The following is a 9524-nucleotide window of genomic DNA, read 5'->3' as shown; positions in this document are numbered from 1 at the left end:
CAGCTGGAAGGGAGAGGGGCACACACCGTTCCTTCCTTCCATCTCTCACCAAGCTGCCTTCTGAAAGTCTCTCCTGGCCATGGAGATGTGTGGATGTGGATTCTCCAGGGATACACAACTTTATCCTCCCATCGTGTCTCCCTGTCACTTCCCAGTTTGCACGGAGTGAATTCCTGGAGTTCCATCCCTGAGCAGGCAGTGGGGACTGAGGCTGCACCATCCCTGCCGGCACCTCCTTCTGCCTTCCCCATATTCCAGTTATTCATCCATAGCATGCCACAGGTTTGGCTGGAGTGAGGGCAGGGGTGTCATCAAGGCAGGGAGATTGTCCTGTGCTCGTTCCAAAGTGTCCCACAGATTTATGGAGCTGTAGAAATGATAAATAATACCAGTGAGCCCCCAAAGAAGGGCCCCTGCGAGAGGAGTCAGATCCCCCCGGGCAGGGAGGAGCTTTCCCTGGGGCATCACTGCGACACACAATTACAGAACCATTTCCTTCGAGGCTGTGTGGCCTGAAGTCCATCAGAATGGATGTTCTGATGGGGACTTAGGAATTTAAGAACCAAGAGCTGCATTCCCACAGGATGGAACTCTGGGGTCACTGCATGGGCCTCGTTCACACAGGACCAGAGCAATGACACCAAGCTGGGGAGGAGTGTGGATCAGCTGGAAGGTAGGAGGGCTCTGCAGAGGGACCTGCAGGATAGGTTGGAGAGTTGGGCTGATTCCAACGGGATGAGATTCAACCAGTCCAAGTGCCGAGTCCTGCACTTTGGCCACAACAACCCCATGCAGCGCTACAGGCTGGGACAGAGTGGGGGGAGAGCAGCCAGACAGAGAGGGAGCTGGGAGGAAGCTGAACATGAGCCAGAGTGTGCCCAGGTGGCCAAGAAGGCCAATGGATCCTGGCCTGGATCAGGAACAGTGTGGCCAGCAGGAGCAGGGAAGTGATTCCTCTCCTGGACTCAGCGCTGGTGAGGCCACCCCTGGAGTGCTGTGTCCAGTTCTGGGCCCCTCAGTTCAGGAAGGACATTGAGGGGCTGGAGCAGGTCCAGAGAAGAGCAACGAGGCTGGGGAAGGGACTGGAGCACAAGTGCTGTGAGAAGAGGCTGAGGGAGCTGGGGCTGTTCAGCCTGGAGAGGAGGAGGCTCAGGGGAGACCTCCTCACTCTCTGCAACTCCCTGACAGGAGGGGGGAGCCAGGTGGGGGTTGGTCTCTTTTCCCAGGCAACTCTCAACAAGACAAGAGGGCTCGGTCTTCAGCTGTGCCAGGGGAGGTTTAGGTTGGATATTGGGAAGAACTTCTTTCCAGAGAGGGTGCTCAGCCATTGGAATGGGCTACCCAGGGAAGTGGGGTATTCTCCATCCCTGGAGGTTTTCAAGATGAGACTGGATGTGGCATCAGTGCCATGGGCTGGGAACCACAGCGGGGTTGGATCAAAGGTTGGACTTGATGATCTCAGAGGTCCCTTCCAACCCAGCTGATTCTGTGATTCTATGATTCTGTGATTCTGTGATTCTATGATTCCAACAGCCCGAGCTGGGAAATCCCACCCTGAAGGAGCACAAAGCACCTCTCAGGCAGCTGCCAGACACCGGTTTGCCCTCAATTCCACCCAAAGCAGCAGTGATCTGCAGGGTTGTGAAGGATGGGTTGGCACTGAGTGAAGGACTAGATGTGATTAGTGGGGCAAAGAGGAGGAAACGGCAGCACAAGGTCCCCCTGCCTCAAACAGGAGCCGTGGGGGAGGAGAAGTCAAACAGCCCCTTTGTGCCCTATTTAACTGTTCCTAAATGTTGCAGGAGCGTGTTAATGAGATTCCAGCAGGCAGACATCCCCGGGAAAAGGCTCTCATTTGATCACCAGGCCCGGCTGCCAAGCCTGACCTTGGAAAAACGAGGAATATTTTATTAATTGAGGTCTTCCACATTTTAAAAAAGGCCCAACTTTCCAGCAAAGGAAGACCTTTGAGCCTTCCATCTGCTTTTGTGAGCCTGCTGGGTGAGGTGCAGCAATTAAAAGCACTTTGAGGAGACAAAAAGAGTGTTTTAAATGGCTGTGGGGAGCTCGGGAGGGTAGAATGGGGGGGAAAATGGGGGAGAAAAGGGAGCAGCTCTTCATTAGCAGCTGCTGCTTCCCCCGGGGGGAGTCACATACCCCTCGGGATGGCAGTGCCAAGGAGGGAGCTCCTTGCTGGAGAAGGCAGGTTCCTCCCTGGAGCAGCAGGATCCTTCTGTGGCAGTTTTTGAGCAGCTTTGCTGGTTTTAGCAAAGAAGCTGTTGCAGGGAATGAGCCAGTAAGACAGTAGGGTAGGACAAGGGCAGCCCAGCACGGGGTGTCCAGAAGTGTTTAATGCTAATTGTGCCCGTGGTGATTAACTGTTGCCACAGGGAAAACCTTTCTGTGTCCGTGTCCCTCCCTCTCCAAGGAACCTGGTTCACAGAACTGGCACCTCCAGAGGGGTTTGGGCCCCTCCAGCCCAGAGTTTCAGAGGAGTTTTGGGGAGATCACAGAGCCAGGTGGCCAAAGCCCACCAGGAACCCAAGTTAGATGTTGAGCTCTGCTTTAGAGATCTCCTGTGGGAAAACAAAGCAGGGCTTGATCTCCAGCCAGGTGAGAGGGGTCTTCCCAACCTCGAGGCACCTTGTGGGTGTGAAAGCACTGCTTGGTGTGTTGAGACAACCACACCTAAAAGCCCATTTATATAAATAATGTTCAGTATCTGGAAGAGACAAGAAGAAGATGGAGCAGAACACGCTCTCCTTGTGCCCAGAGGGAATGGGCTGTGGGAGCCTGGCCCCAGGGCTGCAGCTCCATCCTCTTTCCCTGTGTCCATTCCCAGCTCCACACCAGGGAAGATAGGAGGGAAAAATGTTTACAGTGAGGGTGGGGAGGCCCTGGTACAGATTGCCCAGAGAAGCTGTGGCTGTCCCATCCCTGGAAGTGTCCAAGGCCAGGCTGGGAAGCCTGGGCTAGTGGAAGGTGCCCCTGCTCGCGGTGAGGGTGGAAGGAGATGGGCTTTAAGGTCCCTCCCAACCCTCGTGGAAATGACCTGTTTTAAATTAAAGGTGTGGAAGGTGAGTGCTGGTGGGGTCTACATGACAGGGCAAGGCAGAGCCCTGGGTAGGAAAGCAAACCTGTGGTTGGGGCTGTGGGAACACCAGGCACATTCCCGGGAGGGAAAATTCACCTTTCAGCAAAGGCCAATTGACAAAGAAGCTTCTGAACACCAGCAATAAAATGAGAGGGCACAACAAGTCAGCAAAGGGCCGTCCTGGAGCCCAAGGAAGGGAGGGTTGAACCTCCCACTGCCCGCAGCAGGTCCTCCCAGACTGCACCTGGAGACTCCAGCGCTCCCAACAAATCCATGGTAAGAAAACACAGGCACGTCCCAGCCGTGTTTATTGGCCCAGATAATCCATAGCCCTTTCCTCAGAAAAAAAAACCATAATCCTCTCCCCTCCTTTCCCTATTAGCAGTGTGCAGAGCTCCATTCCCTAATCCCAAAGCTCTGAAGGTGCTGCTGGGGCTCAGCACGGGTGGTGCCCGCCGGGGCCCTGTGCAGCCGGCGATAAGTGGATTCCTCCTCATCCCTTCTCAGATGTGCTAAAAGAAGGGGAAAAAGGGGGGGGGGGAAATAAAAAAGGAGGTGAAGGGGAAAGGAAAAGCACAGCAAACCAAGCAAATGAAAAGCATTTCGTTCCTCTCAGCAGCTGGAGGCAGAGGCAGATAAGTGAGCGCTGGCTCCGCTCCAGCGTCGCGTTTTCCCCGAACGAGGAGCGGGTGGGAGTGGGAGCAGCTTTCCAGCCAAACCTTGTGCCCCAGCAAAAACCTGTGAGGTGGAAAGATCCTTTTTGAAGGTGATTAATGGCAGGGAAATCCTGGGAGGAATTTCAGCTGTCAGGGGCGATGGATTGAATGGTATTTACCTTCCAACAAATTGGAGATGATTTCCCGATTTTTTCTCCGGTGCTGTTGTTCATGAATGGGTGTCTGGGCAGGGACCAGGATCCCAATGCACAGGAGAAAGGTGTCTCTGCCACCCAGGGCTTTGCTTCAAGGCAGCTGGAAGGAGCAGGAGGGGATTCCTGCCTCCCAAAAGTTATGATTTGCATCAAAAGAATGACGCCAAGTGTGTGACTTTCTGAAGCTCAACACTGGCGGGGTCAGCAGGGAATTCCTACCCCCCCAAAAAAGTGAAGATTTGCATCAAGAGGTGTGGCTTTTGGAAGCTCAGCACTGGGAGGTGCTGGGAGGGCACTTTGGCCACAGGAATGGAGCCAACTCTTCCCCTCCTCACACCCTGGAATGTTCAGAAGGAGCTGAAGTTCTCACTCAGGGCTGTCCCAGCCCTGCCTTGGCCAAGAGACAACAGACAAAGGAGAACCTCCTGGTTCCAGACTGAGCCACACAATGTCTGAGGTGGAAGACAGACCCCAAATCTGCATTTCCCTCTCCTCTTTCCAACCACTTCCCTTCTTCCTGCCGTCTCCAAAGACTCCATATAACCCTTCCAAGGAGCTGCTGTCACAGGAGTCACACCCAGGGCATAAACCCAGCACTGAGGTCAGCACAACCCCTCCCAACCCCTTCCCACCTGGATACACCTCTGAGATGGCACCTGGATGCACCTCTGGGATGGCACCTGCCTGTCTGAGCCCTCAGTGCCCAGGGCAGGATCTTCTGCCCCAGGAAAGCGTTGGTTTTTTCCCCCTAAACTCACAGTGCATAACTCTCACACATTCCAAGGGCCCTGTCAGAGTGATAACACTGGATGTTGCCCAGCAGAAGAGTGGATGGACATCCAAAGGGCATCAACCGTCATGGCAAAACAACTTATTCAACTCCAACCAGAAGGAATTACACAGAAATATCCTCGTAGTGCCAGGACTAAGACCCTAAGTTAAGCTTTAGCTTTGCTTTGCTCTGGGTGTTGAGGGAAAGTCCTGAGGCCAAAAACAAGGGAGGGAACCTCAAATGTGCATGGAAGGAGGGAGGCTATGAAAAAAACAAGGAATCACTATCCACAAAGCTTTAAAAGCCCAGATAATACCTTGGATTTTTCCCTCACCCCACGCCTTGTTTTTCCACAGGTTCCCTCCAGCCAGCACAGCCTTGCTGGAATTATTCCTGGTCCTTTCCCAGTGGTTTGTAGCACCACTGGGACACTTTGATGGGATTGGAATTAGAACCAGTGCAGCCCTATCACCCCTGCAGAAGGGGTATAAACAGCTTTTCCAGCCTCCCTCAGCTCCATGTTTCCACAACTCCAGTTTCTGCTGCCAACCCTGGGGGCACAGACACTTTCCCCTTGCTCAGCCCACTGAAGGTCAGGAAACAGTGTGGAATAGCCCAGAGACTGGAGGTAAAATCCCAGAATGATTGCTGCTCTGCCAATAGTGTGGGAAGGGCAGGGGATTGATTTAAAGAGGGAAAAAGATGGAAGGAGACAAGGAAGACCTTTTTCCTCCTTTCACTGAGCTCTGTGGCTCTCTGACAAACCCAGCTCCAAAAATGCCGAGGATTTCAACCCCCAGCAGGAGATTTTCTCTCTCTGAGGTTCTTCCATGGCTGTCACAGGCTGCCCAGCCAGGCAGGAAAGCTTGGGATCTTCCCCTTCCCTTACTGCTCGGTTATGGGCAAAGGAAATGTGGGAATGCTGCTGGGAGTGAGAGCCTTTAAAGGCTGTGGATGGAGAGAGAGCATGGAGGGCATGGGGAGCATGGAGGGCATGGAGGGTATGGAGAGTATGGAGGGTATGGAGGGTATGGAGGGTGTGGAGGGTGTGGAGGGTATGGAGGGTGTGGAGGATATGGAGGGCATGGAGAGAGCATGGAGAGCACGGAGAGCATGGAGGGCATAGAGAGCATGGAGGGTATGGAGAGCATGGAGGGCATGGAGGACATGGAGAGCATGGAGGGTATGGAGGGCATGGAGAGCATGGAGGGTATGGGGGGCATGGGTAGCATGGGGAGCATGGAGGGCATGGAGGGCATGGAGGGTATGGAGGGTGTGGAGGGTATGGATGGTGTGGAGAGCATGGAGGGTATGGAGGGCATGGAGGGCATGGAGGGTATGGAGGGTATGGAGGGTGTGGAGGGTATGGATGGTGTGGAGAGCATGGAGGGTATGGAGGGCATGGAGAGCATGGGGAGCATGGAGGGCATGGAGGGTATGGAGAGTATGGAGGGTATGGGGAGCATGGAGAGTATGGAGGGCATGGAGGGCATGGAGAACATGGAGGGTATGGGGAGCATGAGAGCATGGAGGGTATGGAGGGCATGGAGGGCATGGAGAGCATGGAGGGTATGGAGGGCATGGAGAACATGGAGGGTATGGGGAGCATGAGAGCATGGAGGGTATGGAGGGCATGGAGAGCATGGAGAGCATGGGGAGCATGGAGGGTACAGAGAGCATGAGAAGCGTGGAGGGTATGGAGGGCATGGAGGGTGTGGAGAGCATGGAGAGTATGGAGGGTGTGGGGAGCATGGAGAGTATGGAGGGTATGGGGAGCATGAAGGGTATGGAGGGCATGGAGAGCATGAGGAGCATGGAGGGTATGGAGGGTATGGAGGGTGTGGAGGGCATGGGTAGCATGGGGAACATGGAGAGCATGGAGGGTATGGAGGGCATGGAGGGCATGGAGGGCATGGAGGGTAATGAGGGCATGGAGAGCATGGAGGGCATGGAGGATATGGGTATGGAGGGTGTGGAGAGCGTGGGGAGCATGGAGCAGATGGAGCGATGCTCTACTTACCCCAACAGCTCCCTGGAAGCAGCCTGGATGCTCTGCCATGAACCATTGGAGGGACTGATTCCCACTGAAAGGGGATCCCACTGATCCCACTGATTCCCACGGAAAGGATGTTTAAGGAAGGAAAATGCTGGTGATGGAGGAAAACAAATGGTCTACGGGGTTGATGGGCCACCCAGGACCCGGGAGAAGAGACTGGAGAAGCAGCAACAAGAAAGGTGGGATTTTGGGGCTTTCAGTGCCTGAAAGGGGCCTGCAGGGAACGTGGAGAAGAACAGTTTATAAGGACATGGAGTGGTAGGACAAGGGGGAATGGCTTCAGTTCCCTCAGAGGTAGATATTGGGAAGAAATCATTCCCTGGGAGGGTGGGGAGGCCCTGGCACAGGTTGCCCAGAGCAGCTGTGGCTGCCCTTGGATCCCTGGAAGTGTCCAAGACCAGGTTGGACGGGGCTTGGAGCAACCTGGGCTGGTGGAAGGTGTCCCTGCCCATGGTAGGGGGGGACTGGATGATCTTTAAGATCCCTTCCAACCCAAACTATTCCATGATAACTAAAAGAGAGCATTTGTTGGAAGGAAAACAGTTGGGCTCGTGTGCACTGGGGTGTTTCTGTCACTGCCTGCACATGTGAATGTTCTTGGCAAACATGAGGACATCCAAGAGAGGAGAGACCCTGAGTGTGCAGCCCCCTAAAGCCCCAGGTAACTTTCAGGACATGTATTTACCTCTCAGAACATGTATTTAACTTTCAGGACATGTGTTTAACTCCCAGCACAAGCCCCAGCCTGGGTTGGTGTGAGCCCAGCTCACGCTTCAAATGAACCATGTGGTTAAGCCCAAGCTGAAAGAAAATCCATCCTGACCCCCTGGATTGGGGAATAAGAGTCCTGAGGTCTGTCTGAGACCATTCCCTTGGCCCTGGAAGCCCTGGCTGCAGCAGGATGTGCTGTGGAAACCATCCCTGAGACCCTTCCCAGAGCAGTGAGGGTTTCCAGGGCTGCTCAGGGGGGTGGATCTCATGGATAACTCAGGGAATTTTTTAACTTTCTGGCTTTGGCCTGGAAGTGCAGATTCCACAGAAACTCTTGATTTTGATGTGCAGGTTTCCCAAAGCCTGGGTGATGAAAATGAGGAAAAGACAGATCAAGGAATGCTGGAGGGATGATGGGAAAGGCTGACTCCAGCTCTCCCTGAATCCCTGCCTGAGGCATGGGAAGGTGCAGTTACTCCTCTCAGCCTCCTCTGCTGGGGCTCTCCTGCTTTCTCCACCCCATTAAAGGTGGGAGGCAGGGAGGGAGGAGGATGAAGGAAGCTCCTGCCCCTGGAGATGGGATGTAAGGACTGATGTGGCTCCTTCACACGCAGGTCCTGGTTCCAAGTTAAACACATCAGCTGGAGCCTCTCCATGACTTCTCTGGGCAGGGGGTTTCCCCAGGGTGCTTTCCCGCCTCTTGTTGAACGTGAAAGCTTTTGCAAGGCCTGATATTCCACTGCAGAGGAAATGCCAAAGCCATGAGACGTTTTGCAACCCCCCAAATCCCGTTCCTCCCCCAGCCCCTTCTCCACAATATCCCAGAGGGATGCTCAGGAGCAGCTGAGCTGTGCTATGGGCTGCCTTTATCCCTGGAATGCTGCTGCCCCACGGCTCTGAGCAGCTCTGTGCCCCAGAGATCCACACCAGCATCTTACAGGAAGTCTAAATTAGTCCAAAATTAATTCAGCAGTGCTCAGGATGAAGTGAAACCTCTCTGTTCAGTCTGGGCCCTGAGTGCAGCCAGGCTTTCCCTGCCTGCCCAGCTTTCCCTGCCCAGCTTTCCCTGACTGCTGGCTTTCCACTCTCCATCACTTCCCCATCTTCCCTGCTCCCACATTTTCCTCTCCAGCCCGGAGGTGCAGCTCTGGAAGGGAATCCCTACCCGAGGATGGAGGGGTGTTATTTATAATTCCAGAGGAGGTGCCTTTTGGGCGGGAGGAGGAAGAGCAGAGGAGAAGGAGCCATCCATGGCAGCTCCATCCCTTCCCCCCTCCCGTTGCCATGGTGACTCTGCGGTGGGGACACATCCCTTTCCGGGCTGCCTCCCAAAGCCGGGATGCAGGGGGGCTGCCCCTGGGAAACGGAGCCTTTCCGTGCCCTGAGCTCTTTAAAATTCCCCCCGGCCGCCTGTGAGCAGGTCATTGTCTCCCGAGTCAGGTAGAAACCCTTCCCTCCCCCTCCCTTCCCGCAGCAATCTGGAGATAAAGTTCCCATTCCGGAGCAGCAGCCGCAGGGAAGGAGCCCGTCCTAAGCCATTCTCGGCGACTTTGCCAACGTGATAATATTGTCCTTCATCAGCCGCAGGATTAAGGAGCAGGACAGAGCACGCGGCACTGTGGATTAATGCCTTCATTTTTCAAGGTCAAACACGGAGTTTGTGGGCTGAGATTTCCAGCGGTTCCTTATCCAGGTGCACAAAGCCGGAGCACTCAGTGTTTCCATAGATCTCGATCCCTTTTTCCATGCAAGTCATTAAATTCCTGTCCTTCCCTCCAGCCCCCCCCCCTCCCTCTTGCAGCTCCTCCCGGCTCTTGGAGCAGGTGGGAGCACTGGGTGGCACAGGGGAACAAATCCAAGGGGTTGGGAAGTGGGGAAGAATGTTTCTGGAGAGGAAAGGAAAATATCTGGGCCAACAAATTCTCCCTCTTATGGTTTCTGTTAACTCGCTGAAACCGAGCAAGGCACTTCAGGGGTTGTTTGTGGTTATATTTTCCAGTGTGTCTAAACAAATAACTTG

Source organism: Chiroxiphia lanceolata, chromosome 10, assembly GCF_009829145.1.
Source record: "Chiroxiphia lanceolata isolate bChiLan1 chromosome 10, bChiLan1.pri, whole genome shotgun sequence".
Lineage (NCBI taxonomy): Eukaryota > Metazoa > Chordata > Aves > Passeriformes > Pipridae > Chiroxiphia > Chiroxiphia lanceolata.
The sequence above is the reverse complement of the archived record's forward strand: the minus strand, read 5'-3'. Positions refer to the sequence as shown.